This window comes from Gossypium hirsutum, chromosome D10 (assembly GCF_007990345.1).
Source record: "Gossypium hirsutum isolate 1008001.06 chromosome D10, Gossypium_hirsutum_v2.1, whole genome shotgun sequence".
In the NCBI taxonomy this organism is placed as follows: domain Eukaryota; kingdom Viridiplantae; phylum Streptophyta; class Magnoliopsida; order Malvales; family Malvaceae; genus Gossypium; species Gossypium hirsutum.
This window is the reverse complement of record NC_053446.1, coordinates 41,257,487-41,284,228: the sequence shown is the minus strand read 5'-3', so window position 1 is coordinate 41,284,228 and position 26,742 is coordinate 41,257,487. Positions and strand designations below refer to the sequence as shown.

The following is a 26,742-nucleotide window of genomic DNA, read 5'->3' as shown; positions in this document are numbered from 1 at the left end:
AATCCGGTGTGACGATAATCGATGTTGAAACTAACCGATTCTTCAGATCATTAAACTCTTTCAAACATTCTTCATCAAAATTGAATATCATGTCCTTCTCCAATAAATTGCATAAGGTTTAGCGATTTTTGAGAAGTCATTGATAAATCTTTGATAGGACCCGGTATGTCCTAAAAAGCTCCTATCACCCTTTACAGATGTTGGAGGTGGGAGTTTCTCGATAACATCTATCTCTGTTTTATCTACCTTGATTCAATGCCCCAAAACAATACCTTCTCTTAACATGGAATGACACTTTTCCTAGTTGAGTATGAGGTTTGTTTCTTCGCATCGCCTTAGTACCTTGGCTAGATTGGTTAAGCAATCATCATAAGTGTCTCTAACTACTAAAAAATCATCCATAAAAACTTTCAAATACTTCTTAACCATGTCATTACAAATAGCCATCATACATCTTTGAAATGTAGCAGGTGCATTACATAAACCAAATGGCATGCCTCTAAATGGAAATGTATCATTCGGGCATGTGAACGTTATTTTGTGTTGATCCTCTAGTGCTATTGTGATCTGATTTTATCCTGAGCATCCATCAAGAAAATAGTAATAGTCTCGCCCCGCGAGTCTATCCAGCATTTGGTCCAAGAAAGGTAAAGGAAAATGATCTTTCCTAGTTGTCTTGTTCAACTTTCGACAATCTATAAAAATTCTCCATCCTGTAACCATTCTGGTTGGTATTAACACATTATTCTTGCTCTCAATGATCGTAATTCCTCCTTTCTTTTGCCACACATTGGATTGAATTTACTCATGAACTATCCGAGATGGGGTAAATTATACCCGCATCTAACCATTTTATGATCTCTTTCTTTACCATGTCCTTCATAATGGGGTTAAATCTTCCTTGTCCATCATTCGTTTCTTTCTCACCATCTCTTAGGATGATTTTATACATGCAAATGGATGGGCTAATACCACAAATATCGGTTATGGTCCATCTGATAGCCTTCTTGAATTATTTCAAAACTAAAATGAGTTTCTCTTCCTATTCTTTAGTTAACTCAACTTAAACAATCACAGGTAAAGTCGAAGTGTTACCTAAATAAACAAATTTTAAGTGCGAGGGAAGTACCTTAAGTTCTAATTTAGGTGGCTTTTCGATTGACGTTTTTGGTTGAACATAATCTCTGTTTTCTAATTCCAAATATTTAAAACGGGATTGTGAATTAAATCCCCTTTGACTAGCTGGTAGAAAAGCTAAGTCTTCCTCACCCTCTTCATCACTTAGAGGATCTGACATCAAAACTTGTTCTAATGGGTCCTCAATAGAGTTGAGTTCCCATTTTACAGCTAAATCCTCTAACTTAGATACTGTAGAACAATCATCAACTGTGTTAGGGAATCGCGTAGACTTAAAAACATTAAAAGTTACCTGATCGTCCTGAACATGTATAGTAAGCTCGGCCTTCTGCACATCAATAAGGGTCCTTCCAGTTGCTAGGAAAGGCCATCCTAGGATGACTGACACCTCTCTATCTGCTTCAAAGTCTAAAATAACAAATTCAGCATGAAAAATAAAATTGTCTACACGTAACCATACATCCTTGATTTTTCCTTCTAAATGTGCTAAGGATCAATCTACTAATTGCAGTGTAACCATAGTAGGTCTAACATCACCTATCCCCAACTTCCTAAATATAGACATCGACATCAAGTTCATGCTTGCACCCAAATCACATAATGCTTTACCATAATAAGTTGCCCAAATGTTGAAAGGTATGGTAAAACATCCAGGGTCCTTCATATTTGGGGGTACTTTATTTTGAAGATATGCACTGCATTCCTTTGTCAGGGCTACCGTGTCAAATGCTCCAAGTCTCTGTTTCTTAGACAGGATATCCTTCATGAATGTGACATAGTTTGGCATCTGCTCAAGTGCTTCTACCGTCTTAATGTTGATATGAAGTTGCTTAAGTACAACTAAATTTTTTTTTAATTAGACTTCTTATTTCTACTTTTAAAGTCTTTGAGGTTAAGGTTGTGGAGCAATCTTTACTTGAACCGGTTGATTCGTCTTTTGTAAAAATTCTTTATCTAACGAAGTTGTTAGTTTACCAGAATTGATTGACTTAGAAGTTACCTTATCGGGTTTTACAGATTTTGGTTCTAGTGAAGTTGGGATTTCAATATTTGGTTGAACTTACACATTATCTCAAGCATCAGCTTGCTCTTCTTCAACTGCAACAATGTTGGGCTCTCTCGTCTTTCCGCTTCGTAGTGTCCATGCTTGACAATGCTATTTCTTCGGATTTTTCAAGTTCTCCGTATCTCTAGGAAAAGCATCTTATGGTCGATTCCTAAGTTGAGTCGCAAGCTGGCCGATTTGGTTTTCCAGGTTTTCAATGTGGCTACTTGCTTTGGATTAAGGCATCATTTTTTGCTATATATGCCTTCAATAGGTTTTCTAAGCCATTTGAAGATTCAACTTGAGGTTGTTTCTGAACTTGTTGGGTAAATACAAGTGGCTGGGTTGGTCTAGGTTGTGCATAAGTGTTATTGGGTTTAGCCCCTTAGTTACTCCAAAAGAAATTCGGGTCGTTTTGCCAAGATGTCTTTTAAAAATTATATTACAGTCCTTGCCTTCCTCGATTTTGGTTCTAGTTACCCAAGTAATATAAATGGATTCTGGGTTTGATGGGCATTCTTTTACAATAAACACAGGCAATATTTTCGAATTGATTTCGTGGTTAAGTTGCAAAATTATTAAACCCATTAGTTGTAAAGTTTTTAAGCATTGAGGATATCGAGGATACCTGAGATACAAGTGAACTGAGAGCATCCATTTCATGTATTCCAATGACCCATCTTCCTAACGCTACTTGATTGGTTGGCTATTGGTAGTTTTTGCTAGTAATCCTCTCAATAATTTTATAAGCCTCGTTATAAGACATTGAAATGAAGGCACCATTAGCAAAAGCATCCACTATCATCCTCATGTGAGCATTGAGATAGTTATAGAATGTCTCTAATTGGATGCAATGAGGGATTCCATGATGAGGGCATCTTCGTAATAATTCTTTAAACCTTTCCCACGCTTCATACAAGGACTCATCATCCAACTGTTGGAAGGTAGTAATCTCGTTCCTCAACTTAGCATTCTTTCTAGGTGGGAAGCACTTCATAAGGAATCTTTCTACTAACTCTTGTCGTGTGGTAATGGAATTTTGTGACAATGAGTTCAACCAGGCTCGCTCTCTGTCATTTAGTGAATATGGGATCAACTTTAATTATAGTGAACCTTCGGGTACTCCAGCTAAATGGAAAGAATCGCTCACCTCTATAAACAATCTTAAGTGAAGCTGAGGATCTTCGGTAGGCATTCCACTGAATTGGCCCACTGTCTGAAGCATCTGGAACATCATTGGCTTTAGCTCGAATTATTTTACCTCTATTTCGGGTCTCCTAATACCCTGATTAAGCTTATGAAACACTGGCACAACATACTATCTTAGAGCTCTATCCTTACAATCATCAATAAGGATAGGATTTTGAGCAGGGTTTGCTCCATTTCCTTGTTTTAGATTTTGAAAGTTCATCTCTTCGGTCATTCTTTGAGCTGCTGTGTTCTTCTTTGTTAAAAAGTTTTTTCAAATTTAGGATCTACAGGGAGTAAATTTATAATTCGATCAAAACTCATAAAAACCTAAAACAAACACAGAAAAATTAGCTAAGTTAAAATTGAAAAAAAAAACCAAAATGTAAAATTAACAAATTCACAAATAATGACTTTTAAAATAGTCCCTAACAACGTTACCAAAAACATGGAATGATTAGAAATGTGCAAGTACACCATCAGAACAACTAATAAAGTGACAAGTAAATGTCGAGTTATCGTACCTACAGGGACTGTGAGAGAAAATTTTTTATGAAATGTAAATCAAACACTTTGGTGATGGGAAAAATATTTTGTTTTGAAGAAGAGATTTAAAAACTAAAAATTAACTAAGTAATAGAAATAAAAGGTAAAAATTCCAAAGCTCGATTTAGAAAACAAGAGTTTTAATCAATATGACATAATTGTGCTAGATTGATTACATGCCTTAACTTAGAATTACGAAACCCATGTTCATGTTGTTACGAATATTTTCACGGCAACTTGGTAATTTGTTCACTACTGCAAATACAAACGTACTAAATTAACCTATCTCTTGAACATTTTTTAATGCTAATTCAAACAATTAATCAATCTTCATAAGCACATATAAGATTAAGTGAGGTAACAATATATTTCTATATTTAAACAGTTTAATCACAATAATCTTACAAGTTATGCAAGACTAATGTAGTATTTAATATTGTCATTAATTTAACCTTCAGCTACCTTAGAAAATTAAATATTCACCAATTAAATACCAATTTTAATACGTTTAATAATTAATTTATTCATTACTTTACTTTTTATAACGTAAGTATAACATAAGCATGATTTTATTTAATTGAACAACTCACCAAGGCCTATAAACAAGAAAATTAAAAAGAAGGGAAAGATTAAGAAAATTCAGCATCTTTTAAGCCAGACTAATGCGCACCTCTTCTTCTTTGCTCGTTATGTTGAACTAAGGCCTCGACGAACAATTCAAAGATGCTATTGCAAGGTTGAAGAAGGCTATTTTCACAAGGGAAATAGGAAAATAAGGAAGGGAATGGAAGAGAGAAAAGCAAGTGAAAGAGAGAAATGTGTAGGAAATGAAGGGTGTGTTGAATGAGGCAGAAAATGTGGGTATTTATAGGTGTGAATGGTTGCTAAAACTAGCAAATAATTAGTAGCCACACTCTCTTACTTGGTCGGCCATACAATAAGCAAGTTTGAATGTTTCAAACTTCACTAAATTTAGTTTGGGGCAAATCTTCAAAAGCACAAAAACTAGAGGGGTATAATGGAGTTGAAGGAAACTTTGAGGGCTGTTTTGCAAGTAATTAAATTAGCTAAATAAGTTGATTGGGTCAGCTTATTGGGATGATTTTGAGTTGCCAATTTGCTTGTTGGATCAGTCTTCAATGCTTAGCAGACTAGGCCACTTTCTCCTTTATGCTTTATATTAATTTTGAACCCAATTTAAATTGGATAAAAATTAAATATAAAGTGTATAAAATAATCATCATTTGGACCGTCCTTGGCTGGAAATATATGCAGCCTCTCTCTTGGTTCACTTGATGCTAAAATTCCCCAACGATTCAAGCCTACCGAGCCAATTTTCTCCTTTTCTACAAAACTGTCAAAAATAAACCAAATTTGTGAAAATTTACACTTTTGACCCATATGGCATCAAAGAGCTAAACAATTTATTCACATGGCCATGTTACTCATCCTTGCATGGTATCAAGCTGTTACACGGCTTGCCTACATAGCCTCAACCTATCACACAGTCATAAGCATATCATTCAACCATAGCCACAAGGTAGTGCATTTAAACATAGCCCTTTTCGAATTAATCACATGATAAGCCATTTCATAAGAAATTGCATAATTTAAACCTTACCACTTTTTCTTGAGTACAAGCATATTTTCATTTGAGCACTTACTAAATGCAACTTATAAGTAATCAGAATACCATTCAACCAATAGCTTGGAACTTGCCTAAGCATCAAACAACAACACATGTTAGCATAATTGAACATATTTCATATAAATTCAACATTGATAACCTTATTTTCTCAACATGTCACACTTGAGTTTATTACTCGTCTCAACTTACATAATTTCCATGTATCAACATATCAAAGATATTCATATATGTACATGTCATGATACATATCATTTTCTTACCGTTTCTTCATATACATATATCATCCATTTCAATATATCAATATATCATGTACCATCATTTCCATGTATTTTGTATATATACCTGTATTAGTTCATATCGAGCTCACACCATTTCATAACAGAAAATTTCCTGTTGAACCGTTTAGAATATCGTTGGATACTCAGGTAGCACACACAAGTTGTACTAAACTGTAATCCGTCAATTCCTATACACGTATGCTCATACGAGCTCTAAATCGGTATGCTCTTACGAGCTGTAAACGGTAAGCTACTCTAAGCTGAATAACGGTAAGCTTCTCTGATCTGGATAATGGTAAGCTTATACAGGTTGAGTAATGGTAAGCTCATATGAGCTGAAATTAGTAACCCTAATGACATGTCATTTGTATCCTAAGGTTCAAACGGGACTCAATAATCGTCGTACGTCGTTTCATAACACGATAAATTGCATACTAACATATATATATTAATTTAATCACAATATAATCACCTATAAACATTCACTTTAATCAAAATTATACAGAATACATTTCATACGAACTTACCTGGCTAAATTGTCGAAACACCAAGGTTGAGGGACATTTTGGTAATTTTCTATTTTCCTCGATTTTCCACCTGATCTTGTTCTTAATTAATAACTTTGTTCAATATATTAATCTAATCAATAAAACAATTCATTTCATGCACTTCATGCATTTCATTATTTTTGACATTTTTACAAAATTGCCTCTAAAGTTTTACTTTTATTGAATTTAGTCCCTAAGCCACAAAACATGCAAATTAAGCATTTTTACCCAAAATTGATCATATTTGAATGTTCATGGTATCCATAATATCCCATTTATGTAACAAATTCACAGTAAATCCTCGTACTTTTATTAATTTAACAAATTAGTCGCTAATTGATAAATTCATCAAATATCACTTAACAAAATACTTTTAAATATCAATCAACATTCCAAATTCATCATCTAACATCAAAATTCAGAAGATTCATCAATGGAAACTGTGACAGCCCAAAATTGACCCTAGTCGGGAAGTGGTTTTGGGACTGCTAAACCGAGTCACCGAAATGTTTGAATGTGATATTTATTGTCTAGAATATGTAATTATGAATGTGTGAAAATTTCAAGCTTCGATTTAGTCGATTGCATGTGAATTTAGTCAATAGGACTTATGTGCGACATTTTTGAAATGTGATAGGTCGAAGCATAAGGACCTATTAGTGCATGAAATAAAAAGGGGGGGACTTGCATGTCAAATTCTCCCCTAATTAGTAGTGGCCGGCCATGACAAGCATGGTAGACCAAGTGTGATGGGCAAGACATGTCATAGACATGTTGTGTTGGTGCATCATGGGTGGAAAAAAATAAAATAAGGAGCATGGGCATAAAATAATGAAAGGGAATATGATGAAAACAAAAAAAAAGTGTGTGGTTGTTTCCCCCCCCATTGCCGTGAGTTAAAGAAAAGAAAAGAGAAAATTTTGTTCATCCTTTTTCATCTTCATTTGGCCGAAAATTCAAAGGAAGGAGGAAAGAGTTCTTGCTTCATGTTTGGTTTGGAAGAGGATTAAGAGGAGGTTTGGCCATACTTGTATCTAGATCAAGGTATGTTTGAGGTTGTGCCATGAGATTCATGCATGTTTTTAGTTGCTAGCTTGAGTTCTAATTAGCCCATGGTTCAAATCTTTGCTATGTCATGGGGATGATATTCGGCCTAGGTAGATTTTGTGTTAATGCCATTGCATGCTAAATATGAAGCTTGTTAATAATGCATGTGATGGTGGATTGATGATTCTTGAATCTTCTTTTTAGCATTTTTGAGTGAGCACATATGTGCATTGGTTGCTAGATGGAGAAGAATCGGCTAGCAAGTTGTGTGCTAAGGCCAAATATAATTTTTGTATATTAATGAGTAATGCATGTGTTAAATTGATGGAAAGGGAGAGGATGCTTTACTAGTGTATATATGTGTGTATTAGCCAAGTTTTGAACTTGAAACAAAAGGGTGTTTAGTCAATACAAGTGACCATACTTGTAGAATGTATTAAGTGTTGAAATCGGCCCCAACATAGACATGCATATTCGGCCATAGGAAGGAGATTGGTGTTGCATGTATTCGATTAGAGGCAAGCATATTGATGCTTTTGTCTTGGCTTAGAAAATTCGGCCAAGGGGGAAAAATTAGCTAAAATGTTGAGTTTGATTCATGATTCCGTACATATGTGACTTTAATGTCTAATGTATAAATATGGGCTAAGTGCCTTGTGTTCCTCTTTTCGATGCTCAAATGATTAAATCAATTTATTTGTTTAATTAAGCTCAAGAGCAAAGGGGAACTAAATCCGATAAAGGGAAGGAAAAAGTGGTCGAATAGCTATCGGAATCGTTCGACAACACCCGAGGTAAGTTCTTGAGTAAAAGAGCTTAAATTATGATTTGATTAGATCATGTTTTATGCAAATCAAAATCATGCTCTTTGTGTGTGGCTATTGAGCCAAAATTGCAAGAATGATAAGTGTCTTGTGTTCGAGTTTTGCTAACGAAAATGAAATACGAATGTGCCATGATTTATTGTTAAATGTGCATGGTTATTTGAATGATGTCCGGGCTAAGTCCCGAAGGATTTGTGCTAAGTGACCATATCCGGACTAAGATCCAAAGGCATTTGTGCGAGATACTAATTCCGGGCTAAGCCCGAAGGCATTTGTGCGAGTTACTAAATCCGGGTTAAGTCCCGAAGGCAATTGTGCGAGTTACTATAACCGGGCTATGTCCCGAAGGCATTTGAACGAGTAGCTATATCCGGTTAAATTTCGAAGGTACGTGATTTGGGAATGAATGATCTTGCTGTAAAAATTTCAGTAAATACTCTAGAAACATCCCAACATTGAGGTATGTTTCGTATGTGCTTGAATTTAGTTGAGCCCTTACAAATAAGTATTCGCTCAGTTGATAAACGAGCTACTGGCCTTTGGCTAAGTTGATCTTTTGTGTATGTACATAAGGGTTGGCAATGTGAAGCAAGTATGATATCGAAAATTTGTGCATATGAAATTATCCGTTTAGCTATATGAATGCTATACTTTTGCTGTGCTGGAATTCCTTGCTCAAAACTTACTAAGCATAAATTGCTTACTCCGTTTCTTTGATCCTCTGTTTTATAGATTTTGGTTCTCCAGCTATCGGACTCGGGATTTTGAAGTCGAAGTCGCCCACACTATCAAAGCCCCCCCTTTTGGTACAATTTTGGTTGAACTTCGAAATGGCATGTATAGGACTACCCTTTTTGTTGTGGGTCATGGACCCTTTGGACTTGTATAATTTTGGATAGCCATGCGAAAATGGCTTATATATGTTTAAGTATAATGTTATAATCATTTGGTATGGATATGGTTATTGAGAGGTGTGGATATGCTTGACAAGGATTGGCCATGGGAATGGTTAATCACTATCATAAATTGTGCTATTTATGCAAAAAGGGCTAGTTGAATCATGGAAACTATGAAATAGGTAAAGTCTACCTTAAAGGCAGATGCTGACAGCAGCAGTGATGTAGATTTGGAAAATCACTAAAAATAGTAGGAATGGAATTAAATAGTGAATAAATCATGTAAACGAACCTTGATGAATCTATTTTCATAGGAAAGTAACGAAACAATCATACGGACAGTATGTTAAGAGATATTCAGGTTCTTGTGAGATAGGGCCAGAACGGTTTCTGGATTTCCTGTTCCGACTTTGGAAATTCATTATAAATTAAACAAAGACAATTAGGAGTCAAGCCATATATGTATAGATTCCTCTCTGAGTCTAGTTTCTATATAAACAAACGGCATCAGTATTGAAGCCCTGTACAGGGAGATATCCAAGTCGTAATGCGCAAAGGTCAGTGTAGTCGATCCCTGTAACATGGGAGACTTTGACTAATAAACTGTACTAATTTGACCAACCAAAAATTCTAGAAAAAAATATGTAGATGGGAATATGAGTCTAGTTTCAGGGAAAATTTACAGAACTGGATTCCTAGTTTATGAACTCAAGATATGATTTTTAAAGCGACTAGTACGCAGATTGACAGTGTCTGGGAAATTTTTTTTAAAGTCTGTTAACACCTCGTGTTTGACTCCGGTGACGGTCTCGGGTTCGGGCTGTTACAGAAACATTCAAAATCTTTAACAGTTTCAAAACCGAAGGTACGAGATAACTGGACCTAGTTGTAATGATCTCAAAAATATAAAAATTATTAAAAGCGGGGCTAGATTGAACTTACATGCATCCTATGAAGTTTGGCTGAACCTTGAAGGTTTTCCAATGGCTTCCTTCTATCTCAAATTCTGTAAAATAATCATATGTAAAAGATGATATCTTTAATGTATTTTATTATCATTTAATATGTATTATTTTAATTAATAAAACACACATATTTTCATAATAAGACAAAGTCCACCGGCCACTCCTATATAATATGGTATATTTACCATATTAGTCCATATACTTTCATTCATTAAGCCATTTAATCACTCAAATCAAATAGCGAATAAAGTTTACATCTTTTACAATTTAGTCCTTTTTAATTAATTAACCATTGAAACCTTAATTTTTTTCAACAAAACTTTAATACCACCTTAAAGACACTCTGTAAATATTTATAAAAATAATTACGACTACATTTATAAAAATGAGGTCTCGATACCTCATTTTCTAAAACCACTTGACCTTAGCGTCTTACCACTTGAACTTAATAAATTGCTTATAAAACAAAAATCACTATATCAAAAACCTTGTCAAAGTCACAATTAACTCGTAAATATTAAATATAATATTTATGAACTTACTCGTCAAATTTGGTGGCCCTGAAACTGTTATTCCGACACCACTAAAAAATGGGTTGTTACACTAAACACGGCCTAGATGTTACGGCTGAATCTTGAAGATCACGTTGGCCATGTTGATGGCGCAAAAAATTATTTAGCTATTTTCTTTCGACAATCGTTATCATTTAAAATTGGCATTTTGATTTGCTTATGAAAAACCAAGTAGTGTCTATAAACCTTTGTTTGGGAAGAATTTATCAGATACTGATTAACTTAGAAAAAATCGAGCTTCAAATATTTACAAAAAAACATCATATTTCAAAAATGTTGCAGCGGATAACTTTTAGCATGTCTTGTAAAATATCAATTAAGTGAGCAGATAACTTTGAGTTTTCAAAAAATGAAATCTTGATTTTGAAATAATAACATTAAGTTGAGTTTGCTGTTTAAGTTTAAAAATCCAGTTTTTCTTACCAAATTTAGAAACTATGTTAGGTGATAGTTTAAAAATACCCAACCATGCAATACCGTCCAAAAACCCAAAATCCAAATAAAAAGTCCCAAGCAACAGACTGAAATAATAAATAATAGTCCCAAAATACCAAATGATAAAGTATAACAATTTATTCAAAGACATTCGAGTGTACCTCCATAAGCTGAGCCCATGTCCTAACATTGATTACTATCTGAAAAATCATAAACTTAAAGGGTGAGATTTTAAAGTCATGTGCGGGTCAATTTGCAATAAAATAGAAATCAAGATAAAATCTCAATAGTTGACATATATAAAATTATATAATCACAAAATCACATTTATCAATATGCGTAACGATGATGTCGATGCAACGCTTTTTCAGAAATAGTGCAAATTTTCATAAAGCATTTCATACCCATCTCTGCTAAACACCATAATTAGTTCCCCAGAACTCGTCCATCAAATAACACACTAATAATGTGGCCAAGCCACCAGATAATGCAGACAAGCTACCAAATAAAGAATATTATGGTCAAGCCACTAGAATTTATAGATATATTGCCATTATTGTAGTTAAACCACAAGAATATGTAGATTATTAAATTTTTAGAATCTTCCTCCGTACAATAATATCCCAACCCCATGCATGTGATATGTCATACAAAACATAATTTTCAATAGGCATGTTTTACATGCAAATTGAATCTCGTTACGATTTAACACAATGGCATGCTTAACATGCGAATCAGACTTTCTTTATGAATCGGTACAATGGCACGATTCACATGCAAATCAGATTCTCAATAGAAATTGTGGCATGTTTATTTTTCATGCATATCAAATAATGCAGTGTCACAATACATGATTGTCAGGAAATCATGTACATCTCATTTAACATAAAATGCACCAACATATTCATATTATCACATATCTGGTCGGAATAATTTACTTGGAAATCCTTCATTTTAATAGATTTATTAATCTAATTGAATACATGGTGTATTCCAGTTATTTTCACATTTCATAATTTCTTATACAAATATTTATCATTAAACGTATTTATTTAGTTAACAACAATTCATAGAATTTAAGTAGATTAAATCCCACACCTGGATTCATATGTCTTGGAAATAACAATTCTGTTTCACAACTCTAAGAGAGTTGATTAGTCATCGAATCCATAGATTTGACAAAATTTTGTATCATATAAATATAATGATGTTTTGATTTATATTTCTGATTTTGGTGATTAAGTAGAATACTTACTTAATCGGTTCTCCAAAATGCATGCTTCCAAGATATGTATTACGAATCTAAGTTTTACGACTAAGACTACACCTTTGCACAACAACCTCAATGTTAGAATCAACCTAATCAAAATAGAAGAATTTATTGAGATTGAAGGATTTACCAACACTTTCTTAATATCTTGAGTAAGGAGGGCTCAATGATTCCTATGATGATTCGTTTAGAGGGGAGGATTCTCAACTAACAAGTAGAAATAAATAAATGATGGTACATTAGAAAGGTTGTTGATAAATCATTTCAAAAAAAATAGAATATAAAATTTTAACAAATGGAAATATGATTACAAAACAAAGGAGGAGAAGAGAAAGAAAACTAAATAAAAATGGTAGAGGAAGACAGCGGTGATACCGCAACGTGATGGCGACGACAATGGTGGAGGTCCGGTAGTGGTGTTGTAGTAATTAGGTGGTGGTTCAGTTGGCTAATGGTGGTGATGAGTTGAAGGAAAAGTGGAGAAAAATGATGGTTTAGAAGCTAAAATGTAAGAAAGAAAATATTAAAAAATGAGTATGGAGGAGGGGTGGCAAAAGAGAGAGGAGGTGAGCAAAATGAAATAAAATAAAATGAACCTTGTGTCTAGGTGCATTAGACGGCTAAGGTACGATAAAAGAAGGAAAATGGAAACATGAGGAGACAATGGCATGGAAAGGGGATCAAATGAGTGAAAAGGGGGCTAATGGGTAAAAGTTGATTAGATAAATAAGGGAAGAATCTTCCCAAGCATGGCAACAATGGGGTGGACGGTAAGGGGGTTGACCGAACCCTTTTTAAATGCTAACTATTCTAAAAGAATATATGAATAAGGGAAATTGAACCTAGGATTTCTAGGGATTTAGTTAGGCTCTTTACCAGTTGACTACTTACTTGTTTGTTTATGAATAGAAAAAAGAATTTATAAAAAATATAGGTTGTGACAACTCTACCCTCCCTAAAATAAATTTTGTCCTCGAAATTTACCTGGTCCAAACAAGTGAGGGTAGTGGCGTTACATCAATTCTTCGGGTTCCCAAATGCCTTACTTAACACCATGATTTCGGCATAAGACCTTTACTAGAGGAATCTATTTTTTCCTTAACACTTTGACCTCAAGGTCCAAAATCTGAACTTGCTCTTCCTTATAAGACAAATCGGGTCTCACTTTGACCTCATCAATCGAAATCATATGAGATGGATCGAACCAATATCTTCTGTCGATCAGATGCTACTCTTAATTGATCCTGAATGTGTTTCACCACATTCTCAATCTCTTGTACCAAATTTAGACCAAGTATCTATCTAAAGTCTCATGTAACTTCTTCCAAAACCGCGATGTAAATCGAGGATCCTAGTCGGAAATGATGGACACTAGTACACCATGAAGTCTCACAATATCTGAAATTTACAACCTTGCCAACTTATGCTGCAAATAATCAGTACGAATAGGCAAAAAAATGTGTTGACTTGGTCAGTCTATCCATAATTATGTAGACTGAAACCTTCTTAGTAGGTGTCAATCGCAACCCGCTAACGAAGTCTATAGTTACATGTTCCCACTTCGACTAAAGACTCTGGATAGACTGTAATAAAACAGAGGGGAACTGATGCTCAATCTTGACTTGTTGAAATGTCAAACACTTACTCAGATACTCGGCTACTCCGCGATTAAGTCTTGGTCACCAATATTTTTCCTTTAAATCTCGATACATCTTATTCCCTCTAGGATACATACCGTAAGGGCTATGTGCTTCCCGGTGAGTAGACTGTCTCAAATTTTGATCATCGGGCACACAATATCTCCCACAAAACACAGAACTTCTTTAGAGTGAAGCCAAAATCTATAATCTAACCCTCCTCTATCTGTCTGAATCGAGGTGCACGAAAGGCATCAACAGGCTGCTTCAATCGAATCTCATCCACTAAGGTATGTCTCACTTGCAACTTTACAAGCAAACTTCCATCATCAGTCAAGCTTAACTTAGTGAACATCGATCTCAAATTTGTCATCGACTTCTTACTTAGTACATCAACCACAACATCTGCCTTTCCTGGATAGTACTTGATAACTCTTGAAAAGAGTTATATTTCAGGTCTCTAAATTAAAGTATTTGCATGTAATTAAGAAAATATGTTTGTATTTTAGACTTATTACTAGAGCATTACATACTAAAGCTTGGATTGTGTTTTAACTGTAAATTTATATTACTTCTAATTGCTGGAAAGAGGTTTAGTAGTCTTTGGTAGTAGCTGCAGGTAGGATGAAAGAGGTAAGAAGAAGGAAAAGAGGAAGAGGAAAAGAGAACGAAAGAGGTGAAACATTGTCATGGCAAATGGTAGGATAGATTGCCAACAAAAATTCCATAGCAATTCTAGGAAAATGATGCAACACTCAATACACGTCACTCTCAGCCAGTTGTATGTGTACTAGATATATCACCCTCAACAAGAGGAGAAAAAATGTGTGCTTAGAGTGACAGATCTACCTTATAAAAGGAGGAGAGAGAAAATAAGAAAGGACATACAGATTGTGAGGAGAAAAGAAAAGAAAGAGAGTTGTTTCTCTCTCTACAGTAGAATCATGTGGAGAAATGGCGTGGGAAATTCAGAAGAGAAGAAAATGGTAGCAGCTAAAAGGAAGAGATCATAGATGCGAAGAAGGGGAAGATAAATCTACCCTAGGTTTTGCATAAAATCTTGAGAAGAAGATGGAGTGTAGTGAGAACTACCTACAATTCTGCCTTTGTTCTGTTTTTCTTGGTTTCTAATTTCTGTGATTTGTAAAACTTGAAGAATGTTGATGAATGATTTAATTTTGGATTTCATTGCCCAACCCACGAGATAAATATCTTTGGGTTGGAATTATTTAGATGAATATTGAATTATCCGTAATGCCCATAATATGATCTTGATTAAAATCATTGTTTCATTCGATTCATGTTTATTTTGAATGCATGCATGAAAGCTCTAAACATAGTTGACTACATGTGTAACAACCTTATTTCAGTGGAGTCAAAAATAATGGTTTCGGGACTACAATTTTGACATATGAATTATTATTTTATAATTTATTTAATGTTTATAATATTATATTAAGGTCGTATTAAAATTTTATTAAGAAATTTTGATGTTTAAATGGTTATTAAGTGAAAAGAACTAAATCGTAAAAAGAGTAAAAGTTGTGTTCTATTAGTTATATAAGAGATAGAAGTGAGACACCATATACCCGGCCTGGTCGCCAAGCCTAGATACAACATGCCACACCACTGTCTTATCTCATGTACATCAATTGGGAACTAGATCTAAGCAAAATGATCACTTTTTGTTAAACCAAATAAGTTTTAAGTCGTCCAATTAGTTAATTAATATTGTTACATGCAAATCATTTGTTAATTGGTCCTACATACTTCCAACATCATGCATAAGAATCGTTAGCAAAATTTCATAAAAATGTCTGTAGGTATTGATACTGATATCTAGGTATCGATATTTTTCTTAAGTGGTATCAACACCATTTGGAAACACGATACCGAATGAGCATACTGTTTCTCGATTAAAAACCCAACTATCAGAAAATATCGGTACCATCGAACAAAGTATCGATATTTTTTCCTTGAGTACTGATACCATAGCAAAGGTATCAATACCAAATCTCTATTATGTTTCCTGTACATTTTAATTCACAGAGGTATCGATTTTCAAAGCCCAGTTTGCTACTGGAGCTAAAAATACAGCATAGAAAAGAAAATAATTCATCTCAAATAGTTCCTAAACAACACGCATCAAGTACTACGTTAAAAAACCATTCATACGGCTTAACTAACAGTACAAAATACCATAAATGATCCGAACAAATATCATCATACCAACATCAATGTCTATTGCCTTAAGCAATAGTAATAGCATGATGTTCTTAGAAACCAAGACATTTGTTTAGAAATCAACGTAACTAAGTCTACCACATTGCCTATTTTTCCAAAACAGATAATGAAACACCTATGATGAATAACCAAACTTCCTTGGATCACTCCCTCAGAAACCACACCACCCACATCGTGTCATCACTAATCTGCATATGTTGAAATTAGTGGGTGGGCTTTTAACAACTCAGTGAATGCAAATAATTTCAACACACAAACATGTCACCACGCAACACGGCCAATCATTTACTCACAGTTACCTTATTTTTAAGTCTAATGTCTTAAAGTGTTAAATCATGCATCATCTAGTAGTTCATTTTCATTACACATGCATACTCATTCAAGAACAGAATATAATCCACACAATTACATAAAATACAATAAACTAGGATAAGATGGCACTTGTGTTATGAAACATATAGTGAACTCTATCATCACACAACAGGTACATGGATCTCTATTATACCACATAGACTCATAGAGTTAAACAAGTCCCAAAAGTGAAGCATTTAGCTAACACTCTCCTTATTTCCTCTTACATGTCCCATTGGATGGAGCTTAGCTCTCATTCCTTATTCCTCCAAACATGTCCCAGGCCCTCAACGCCCGAAACCACTAAACATATAAGTGTGTACTCACAATCCTATTACTTGCCAACTATATCCAATGGTTCCAAGGTCACAAGGCCATAATATCAGAAAATAACACACATCACTTACCGATTATTCGTTCCCTGTCACTGCATATTAGCATCTTTTGCAAAACACTAGCAGAGTCATATAGTATACATTTTAGACATTCACTTTACACAATAGTCATTATAATCACATACCACTTTTCATGCACATTACATAACCATAAAATCTCAAGATAATTGTGGATTCAAGGAAACTTACACTTGGAACTTAGAGTAGGGTCTTAGGCTACATCTAAATTCCTAAATAACACAGGACTAGTGTTTACGAGTAACAATTCCACACACTCACCACTTATGCTTTTGCCAAAAAACCAAAAGCTCAACTAACGCTTCCCTAGCTCGTAGAAAGCTCTAATGAATCCAAAGCTTTACACACATAAATCATACAATAACCATTGTCAAGTATCAACCAATAATTCATCAAACCAATTAAAACACAACCATTAAGCTAAGCTCCCATGTAACTTAAACTATTAGCATAACAAATTTAAATTCTAATATCTTGGTCTATACTCAATATTTTTGCCCAAAATCAATTTTGTTCATTTAATTAATCATCTATGCCTAATTCATAACCTTCAAACTAGACAAATCGACTTAGTTCATGGTATCGACATTTTTCAACATCTTTTAGGTAATTTTCACAAAATGTATTAAAACATGAGAAATCATTAACAAAACTTCAAGATAAGTTTAAAAACCCTCTATTCATTCTAAAAAAAGTTGAAAAACACTTTGAAAGTAAGTTTTTACTAAAAATCTCGAAATCCACCATTAATGGTTCGATTTTTGGCTTTTATTTAAAGCATGCAATTTGAGGGCTAATAAATTAGTTTTAGAGTCTAAATAACATTAAAAACCAATGGATACATGAATGATTACCTTTGTTGAAAGAATGAATGATTTTTGACAAAAATTCAGAAAACCCATGTTTGAATAATATGATTAAATCTGTAAAGTTTTGGGTGTTTTTCTTGGGGATTTTGATGGTAATGACTTAGAAATGATAGGAAAGTAATGTATTGTGGTTTAGGAATTAAGAATCGAGTTGAAGATTAAGGGAATGGCAACGGGCGGCATGCATAATGAAGGGGAGAAAGAAATTGACGTGAAAACATGTTGACATGGAGAAAATAGGTTCAATGTTACAAAATGGTAAAACTACAAATAAATGCCTACTATTTTGACTTTGTTACAAATTAGTCTTTTCTTAAAATTAAGGGTTTTTAGAACACTTTTCCAAAAATTGATTAACAGTTAAGATGCCAAAGTTGAAAACGTTATCGAGTACTAACCTTAAGAAATCGAGCTCGTCTATGCTAAAATTCTTAAAATACCCTAAAAACTCTTAGGCCCTATTTTGAGGTGTTACAAAAAGGCTATGGAGAGGAAAGTGAATGGACTTATATGGCAATTATACCATGTTTTAAGAAAGTGAACTGTGATGGATAAGTTTTATGGTAGTTTAAATGATTTAATAAGGTTAATATGGTAATTTAATAATTAAATGAAAATTTAAATAAAGAAATGATGAAACAAATATCATCTTTCTCATTCTTTCATTCTAAAACCTAAAACAAAATTAAAAGAGCTTGGAGTATTTGGCTAGCCTTGTTCTTGTGCATGGTATGTATAATTGTCCCATTTTAATGATTTTTATGTTATTGAGTTCGTTTTAGCTTAATCTAGTTGGCCTAGGGGTCAATTTGTAAAATTGTTAAAGTTTGAGGGACTTTCCATAGATGTTTTTGGTTAGGTTTTGATTTTATTTGATGGATTATTAATCTTTTGTTATAAAATAAACATGTTTTATTAAATGATTTTTGATGAATTTTGGAATTGGGGATTAAATTGGTAAAGGTATAAATCTATGGGTTTTATTGTGAATTGTTGATAAATATGAGTTGCTTTAAGGTCCCTTGTAACATTTTTTAAATTGGATTTAGGCTAAGTTATATTCAAGTTGTGGGTTTAAGGACTAAATTGTAAAAAGTCAAAGTATTAGGGGTAAATTTGTTATTTTTCATAATTATAAGTTATGGATTAAATTGAATCTGAAAAGTAGTTAATTGAATGAAATTATTTATTAGATTAAGATAAACCACAATCAAATCTATATCAAGGAAAAGCTACAGCTTCAGACTAGTTCGACCATACTTTTACGCCCTAATTATCAAGGTAAGTTTGTATGAACTGTAATCATTTTAATGTTAGTTAAATTTGAAATTTTGTTATGTTGTTATGATGTAAAGGGATTGGATTATGAATGTATCAATAATATGATGAATTGACGGATATCGAGTCCTAGTTGAACCTTAAGAATTCTTAGGATACAAATGACAAGTCATTAAGGATTTCATGTTTTGGGTGTTGGTCTTGAATGTCCTACCGATGGCTGAGGTTCTGCATTTGTTGTAAATTCTCTATAGCTCATGTGAGCAACATTGTGTAGCTTCCATTCTGACCCATAGCTCGTGTGAACAGGCCCATTTCACAGCTCGTGCGAGCATTGATGTAAAGGAAAGGTTACAGTTATATGTAAATGCATAATATGTGTGAGCTTTCCCGAGTATCCAGTGTAATTCTAGATGGTTCAACGAGTAAGAAAAGGAAATGAAATGGTAAGTATGTAAATAGATTGAATCATGATTTATGAAGAGGATTTATAAGCTAAATGATATATTTACCTATAGAATTTACTCATCCTATGGTTGATGTTGTTTGTATCATGAACAAGTACAATAATTTATGAATTTGATGATATTTTATAGGCTTTTACTAAGCTTATGGCATTGGTAATGGTTTATACTTAATCTAGGAATTGCATTATTGGAAGTGGTAAGATATGTTTAAAGTTTATACGAGCTTACTACGCATTCTTTGCTTTAATAGTCAGTTTCCTTTGTTTTATAGATTATCAGAAGGTGGATCGGTTGGAAGCTCGTCGGAGACCTATCACACTATCTACCAAGAATTTTGGCCGTTGTTGTGTATTTTTGCCAAGGTTAATAATGACATGTATAGGTCATTTTGAATGGTATTTAGTGAATGTGTAAATGGTAATTTAGTATGTTTTTGTCTTCGAAGTTCATGTATGGTTGATGGACTTGTAATGCTTGTTAAGCTAGGTCATCTTGATTACCTTTAAGTATTTGAAATATATGACCTTTTGGTATGTTTGTAATGGCTTGAAAGTGGTCATTGTGATGGGTTTTGGTAGGTGTTCGAATTAGGTTATTATGTTTGGAAAAATGACAGGTTTTGGTAATTGATAATTTGATACAACTATGGTGCCTTTGAATGTCATATTGGTTAGGTAAGTTAGGATGTTTGAAATGGCTTGTTTAAGCGTGTTTGGATGATGTTTAAGTCCCTTTAAAGTGTCCACAAATGGATTGTTTAGTTATGCATGAATTAATTATGAAATGGCTTGATTTTAGGTAAAATTTTTGGTTCACAAGGACTGGGACATTGGCTGTCACATGGCCGTGTAAGACACACCACCTGGCGACATGGTTGTGCATCATTTAAGAGTTTCTTAGTGTTCAAGATAGTGAGTTACACGGCCTAGCACACGGCTTGGCACACGAGTGTGCGTGGTAACTCAGAGAGTTACACGACCTAGCACACAGGCGTGTGGGGAAACTTAATGATTAACATGGGTGAGATCATAGGCTAGGACATGATCATGTGTCCCTTGTTCAAAAGTTACACGGCCTAGGGTGATGTCACACGGCCATGTGACCCTTATTTTTTAAAATTTTGCAACTTTTTCTCAAAACTTCTGTTTTGTTTCAAATTAGATCGAAATTGCTTCAAAGCTATTTTTAGGGCCTCAAGGGCGCGATTTAGGGAAAAATGTATATGAATGATTGGTTTATAGTGTATTTAATTTATTTAAACATTATGATGTTAAATGTTTTCGATTGTAAGCTAATCCTTTGTAACCCTAATTCGATAACGGAGATGGGTTTAGGGTGCTAAATTTAGTGGTATCAGAGTTACGATTTAGTCGGTTCTTAAACTGAACGTAACATGTATGGAGTCTAGAACTTCATGCCATTATATAACCTATGATAGTGTGATATCTCCTAAACCAAATTGATCTATGTTTTCGTATAGATATGATGTCATCCAATCAAGCCGATTTCGATGAGGTTGAAAGTAACACGCAAGCCTCCATACACGGAGTAGCTAGTTTTGGCATTGGGCCCATAGCTGAGGGTTGGGGAAGTGAGGCGAAAGAAGCCTTCTTCCAAATGATGTCTGGCTGGTTCTCTGAGTTCATGAGAAAGAACTTGACATCTTAACGACCTCTACCCCCTCTCGTACCCCAACTTATCCCTGTTATTCCTCAAGGTTTAAAAATACGTGTAAGCAAACCTCTAGTTAATAAAATTAAAAAATGTAGGGCTGAAGAGTTCTGTAGTACAGCTGAAGACGATCTTGAAAATGCCAGGTTTTGGTTAGAGAATCTTATGAGGGTTTTCGATGAATTGCCTTGTACACCTGTTGGATGTTTAAAGTGTGCAGTATCTCTGTTGAAAGACTCAGTGTATCAGTGGTGCAATACCTTGATTTCGGTGGTACCGAAGGATTGTGTAAACTAGGATTTCTTTTAGACAAAATTTAGGAAGAAATATGTTAGTCAAAGTGTTTCTCGATAAGAAATGAAAAAAATTCTTGAATTGACACAGTATGACTATAGCCGAGTACGAAAGAGAATTTATGCGACTCAGTAAATATGCTTGGGAATGTATACCATTAGAAGCTATTATGTGTACCCAGTTTGAAGATGGTTTAAATGAAGATATCAAGTTGTTAGTTGGGATTCTAGAATTCAAAGAATTCGTGGATTGAACACATAAGGCTGAAGAACTCAGTAAAGTGAAAAGGAAACTAGATTCTGAGGCTCCTTTACACTAGTAAACGACCCATTGGAAAGTCATTTTCTTCTCCCTTAAAAAATCAAAGGAATTTCACAATCGTTCATTAGCTTCAGTAGGATTCTCGGGGAGAGATAAAGTTTAGTAACATTCGAGTTTGAGACCTTAAGCTATATCTATAGCGAGTGTGGATAGTGTCCGAAACAGTAAACCTGAATGTCAGCAATGCAATAGACGACATTTTGGGGAGTGCAGATTGAGAGATGGGTCGTGCTTTAAATGTGGTTCTTACAATCATTTCCTCAGAGATTGCCCTAAAAGATCTAATAAGGAAAAACTCAATACACTCGTTCAAGTAACATAGCTATGAGAGGTAAACCACCCAGAAATAGTGGAAATACGGGTAATAGTCAAAGAGGGATGAAAGATTCTAGTGTTAGATCTAAGGCACGAGCACCTATATTGTTTGTCAAGAAAAACGATGTGTCAATGTTTTAACAACCCATTTTTCAGTGGTGTTGGAAATAGTGGTTTTGAGGCCACAAATCTGATGAGTAAGTTCGTAAATATTATAATTTGTTAATTACGAGTAAAATATGGTTTAAAAAGGTTTTTGATATGGTAATGTATGATATATGAAAGATTAATTAGGCTCAAGTGGTAAGACCCTAAAGTCAAGTGGTTTTAGAAAAAAGGTATCAGGACCTCGTTTCTATAAACTGAGCCGTAAATATTTTTATAAATATTTACGGAGTGTTATTAAGGTTGTATTAAATTTTCGTTAAGAAATGTTAATGTTTCGATAGTTAATTAAGCAAAAAGAACTAAATCGTAAAAGTTAAAAAAAGTCAATCGCTATTAGGTTAAAGGTGTTAATTTATTAAAAAATCATAATTTGATGGCCTTAATGGATAATTTAGCCATACCTAATATGGCGGGATGATTTTAAGCTTTTAAATATTTTAATTTTATATGTTTTATAAGTTAATTTATTATTATAATAAAGAAAAGATTAAAATATATGAAACAAAAGGTTGTCTTCTTAATTTATTCTCTTTTACATTTACCGAAAGTCATTCTTGGTGATTTTCAAGCTTCAACCAAGCTTCAATGGATGGATGCAATTAGGTTTAGCTATCCTATACCTTTGTTTTTAAAACTGTTAAAGATTTTGAATGTTACCATTGATGAATTTTTGAGATTTTAGATTTTTAATGATGAATTTGAAGTATTAGTTGTTATTTATAAGTATTCTGATAAGTAATTTTTAATGAATTTAACGATTAAGGGTTAAATTATGAAAATAGTAAAAATACAAGGACTTGATGTAAAACTTTTACAAATATGGGCAGTATTGGAAGCTATGAAAATCCGGTTAGCATGGGTTTGCAATAAAAATAGTTAATTTGCGCTTAGGGACTAAATTGAATAAAAGTAAAATATATGGGGAATAATGTAAAAATTTCAAAAAGAACTAAATTGCATAACATGAATTAGTTTTGCTGTCTAAATTAATGAATTTAATGAAATTATTAATTTAGATGGAATGAGTGGAAAATTGAGAAGAAGGAAAAATAACGAATAGCCCTCATACTTTGACATTTCTGCAATTTAGCCAGGTTAGTTCGTATGAACTGTAATAATTATAATGCTTATTAAATTGAATGTTTAATGTGTTGTTCTAATGTAAATAAATCAATATATATATGTTATTATGTAATTTATTGTGACAGCCCAAAGTTGACCCTAGTCGGGAAGTGGTTTCGGGACCGCTAAACCGAGTCACCGAAATGTTTGAATGTGATACTTATTGTCTAGAATATGTAATTATGAATGTGTGAAAATTTCAAGCTTCAATTTGGTTGATTTCATGTGAATTTAGTCAATAGGACTTATGTGAGAAAATTCTAAAATGTGATAGGTCAATGTGTGAGGACCTATTAGTGCATGTGGACAAAGGGGGGACTTGCATGTCAAATTCCCCCCCTACTAGTAGTGGCCGGCCATGACAAGCATGGTAGACCAAGTTTGATGGCCAAGACATGTCATAGACATGTTTTGTTGGTGCATCATGGGTGGAAAAAAATAAAATAATAGGCATGGAAATTAAATAATGAAAAGGAGTATGATGAATACACAAAAAAAAAAGTGTGTAGTTGATTCTTTCCCCCCCATTGCCGTGAGCTAAAGAAAAGAGAGGAGAAGATCTTTGTTCATCCTTTTCTCACCTTCATTTAGCCTAAATTAGAAAGAAAAACAAAGAAAAAATTTTCTCATCCTTTGGTTCATCCTTGGCCAAAAATTTTAAGGAGGAAAGAAGAAGAAAGGTGAAGAGATTCGGCCATGCATGTAGCTAGGCTAAGGTATGTTTGATGATGTTCCATGAGATGCATGCATGTTTTAGTTGTTAGCTTGAGTTCTACCTAGCCCATGGTCTAAATCTTGCTATGTGATGGAATTGGCACTTGACCATGGATGCATCATTCTTGGTTGGTGTTTGATGTTGTGGTGATGAGGCATGAGGATGAGTTAAGATTCGGCCTAGGTGGAGGTTGTGTTAATGCCATTGCATGCAAAATATGAAGCTTGTTAATGATGCATGTGATGATGGCTTGATGATTCTTGAACCTCCTTTTTAGCATTTTTGTGTGAGCACATATGTGCATTGGTTGCTAAATGGAGAAGAATCGGCTAGCAAGATGTGTGCTAAGGCCGAATGTAACTTTGCATGTTAATGAGCAATGCATGTGTTAAATTGATGAAAAGGGGGAGGATGCTTTACTAGTGTGTATATGTGTGTATTAAGTGTTGAAATCGACCCCAAAAATAGACATGCATATTCGGCCAAGGGGAAAGAAATTAGCTAATATGTTGTGTTGATGCATGATTTTTGCATGTATGAGACTTTAATGTCTAATGTATAAATATGGGCTAAGTGCCTTGTGTTCATCTTTTTGATGCCTAAATGATGAAATCAATTTATTTGTTTAATTAAGCTCAAGAGCAAAGGGGAAATAAATCCGATAAAGGGAAGGAAAAAGTGGTTGAATAGCTAGCGGAATCATTCGACAACACCCGAGGTAAGTTCTTGAGTAAGAGAGCTTAAATTACGATGTGATTAAATCATGCTCTATGTGTGGCTATTGAGCCGAATGTGCAAGGACGATATGTGCCTTGTGTTTGAGTTTCGCAAATGAAAATGAAATATGAATGTGCCATGAATTATTGTTAGATGTGCATGATTAATTGAATGCTGTCCGGGCTAAGTCCCGAAGGCTTTGTGCTAAGTGAATATATCCGGACTAAGATCCGAAGGCATTTGTGCGAGATACAAATTCCGGGTTAAGCCCCGAAGGCCTTTGTGCGAGATACTAAATCCGGGTTAAGTCCCGAAGGCATTCGTGCGAGTTATTAAATCCGGGTTATGTCCCGAAGGCATTGTGTGAGTTACTAAAACCGGGCTATGTCCCGAAGGCATTTGAACGAGGAGCTATATCCGGTTAAATCCCGAAGGTACGTGATTTGGTAATGAATGAGCTTGCTGTAAAATTCCAGCGAATACTCGAAAAACATCCCAATATGGGGATATGTTACGTATGTGTTGAATTTAATCGAGCCCTTACAAATAAATGTTCGCTCAGTTGATAAACGAGCTACCGGCCTTCGGCTAAGTTAGTCTATTGTGTATGTACATAAGGGTTGTTAATGTTGTGAAGCAAGTTTGATATCGGTAAATTGCGTATTATGAAATATTCCGTTTAGCTAAATGTGTGTTATTCTTTGTTTATGCTGGAATTCCTTGCTCAAAACTTACTAAGCATAAATTGCTTACTCGTTACACTGCTCCTCTGTTTTATAGATTTTTGGTTCTCCAGCTATCGGACTCGGGATCTTGAAGTCGAAGTCGCCCACACTATCAAAGGCTCTTTTGGGTACTATTTTGGTTGAATTTTGATATGGCATGTATAGGACTACCCATTGTTGTTTTTCGAGTACTTTATGAAATGTATAAATGTACAGCCATGCGAAAATGGCTTGTAGAAGTGGAGTATGGCATTAGACCATTCGTGTTTATGAATGTATAGATGGTTTCATGATGTAACTATAGTTGGAATGGAAGTGTTGAGCAAATGATCAGCCATTGGAATGGCTAAGTATGATCATATGTGGGCATATGTATGACAAGGCCCTAGTTGGTCCATGAAACCCCGAAAATAGGTAAGGTTTACTTTGAAAACAGAGGCTGACAGCAGCAGTGGTGTGGATTGGAAAAATCACAAGAATTCGTAGGAGTGGAATTAAATAATGAATAAATTATGTAATCGAACCTTGATGAATCTACTTTCATATGAAAGTAACGAAACAATCATATGAACAGTACAGTAAGAGATATCCGGGTTCTTGTGGAACAGGGCCAGAACAGTTTCTGGATTCCCTGTTCCGACTTTGGAAATTCACTATAAATTTACCAGAGATAATTAGGGGTCATACCATATATGTATGGATTCCTCTCTGAGTCTAGTTTCCATAGAAACAAACGGAATCAGTATTGAAGCTCTGTGCAGAGAGATATCCAAGTCGTAATGGGAAAAGGTCAGTGTAGTCGACCCCTGTAACATGGGAGACTTTGACTAATAAACTGTACTAATTGGCCCGACCAAAAATTCTAGAAAAAAATACATAGGTGGGGACATGAGTCTAGTTTCAGGGAAAAATAACAAAACTGATTTTCGAGTTGTGAAACTCAAGATATGATTTTTGAAGCGACTAGTACTCAGACTGGGCAGTGTCTGGAAAAATTTTTCAAAGTTTGTTAACATCTCGTGTCCGACTCCGGTGT

At 34.4% G+C, this 26,742-nt stretch overlaps 1 non-coding gene across 1 annotated transcript; it reads left to right on the top strand.

Annotated features, from left to right (window-relative positions):
- Positions 1-3,042: 3,042 nt before the first annotated feature.
- Positions 3,043-3,149, top strand: LOC121222693 (small nucleolar RNA R71). Its single transcript, XR_005920054.1, has one exon. It is a non-coding gene; the product is annotated as a small nucleolar RNA R71 (small nucleolar RNA).
- The last annotated feature ends 23,593 nt before the right edge of the window (positions 3,150-26,742 follow it).